Source organism: Monopterus albus, unplaced genomic scaffold (assembly GCF_001952655.1).
Source record: "Monopterus albus unplaced genomic scaffold, M_albus_1.0 scaffold184.1, whole genome shotgun sequence".
Classification (NCBI taxonomy): Eukaryota; Metazoa; Chordata; class Actinopteri; order Synbranchiformes; family Synbranchidae; genus Monopterus; species Monopterus albus.
The window spans coordinates 332,284-333,604 of NW_018128064.1; the positions used below are offsets into that span (position 1 = coordinate 332,284).

General features: G+C 41.3%; 1 protein-coding gene across 2 annotated transcripts in view; it reads right to left on the minus strand.

The window, feature by feature from the left end:
* Positions 1-1,321, minus strand: part of zmat3 (zinc finger, matrin-type 3) — a 13,372-nt gene that overhangs the window by 5,717 nt on the left and 6,334 nt on the right. The window lies entirely within an intron of this gene.

Genomic DNA, 1,321 nt, shown 5'->3' on the forward strand with positions numbered 1-1,321 from the left:
CCTCGCTGCCGTCCTTCCTGTTTCTTCTTGGGGCTGCCTCATTGCTGCTGTCCCTGTAATGGGCAGTGGCAAAACACTTCAGTTTGGCCCAAAGGGTGAATAAAACAGACAGGTATTATTATCTAATATAATATCAGTAATGTAGTTGGTTAGTTAACTTGTACTTTTTAACTTGTATATATATTTTTGTATTTATTTATTCTGTTATTTATTTGGTTTTTATGTTGTGCACATCGGGGGCCATTGAGCTGGAGTCAAACTCCTTGTATTTTTGAATACTTCGCAATAAAGTTTATGCTTAACTCAAACTAACTGAATGTTTAGGGGATTTTTCACAGACTGCAACTTAAATTCAACACGATTAAGTTAATAAAATCAAAGACCTGATAGATTCTTGAGTCACTTATATCTGTATGTATAAATACTGTATGTTTTATTGAATTAAGTTTTAAATTTACTGCATTAATGAACAATGCTAAAGCCAAAATAAGACTTTTCTATTATGATACCTATATTTTCTACAGTGGACCTCCATTGTGGCATCAGCTCAAGGCTGTGAGGACATTTGCAAAACATATGCTAAGTCTGTACAAGCCAATATGAGGAGGAGGCCTACAGCAGCAAAATGTTTTTTTATTTTTTATTTACCCAAACCTACATGTTATTGGAGTTGTGTTGGGCCTCAGCAAGCCGTAGTTTCTTGGCGTGGTTTTTGCCCTGGTAGTGGGCCTGCGCAACTGCCGGCGAACTGAATGAGGCATCACACAGTTTACAGTAGTCGTTCTCTGTGGCCAAGATGACCCGCGTCACCCCCTTATACAGTGCCTGCACACATGGCATGGTGTTTGTGGTGAAATGAGTAAACAGTAAGAAAGAGAAGAAAGAAATATTTAGGCCCATAAGGAGAAAGAAGAATTTGCTTGTATAACAACAAGAAATCATAAAATCCTCCTCCAGGGAGGACGTATCTATATCTTAAGGTGTAACTGGAATGTGTAGAGACAGTAGATTGTTGAGTGTTGAGAGGAGCATGTGAGTTTCCACTGTTCAAGTCAAGCAGAGGAACTCTACATTTTCCTACTACCTCCTCACAGGGAAATGACCTCTATCAGCAGAGGGGAAACTGCTGCAGTGATGCACCCACCTCGTCCACTGCCACTTGTAATATTTAGTTGAGTTGGTGGTGAGTTGCTAAGTCTGAGCCTGACCTGCCTGCCTGTGTCGCTGTCACTGGATCCTGAGCTGGGGGCTGCCTGGCCAGCTGCCTCGAGGACTTCTGGGATCCTGATGGATGTAGGTTGTTGACTGCCAGCGTAGAAAT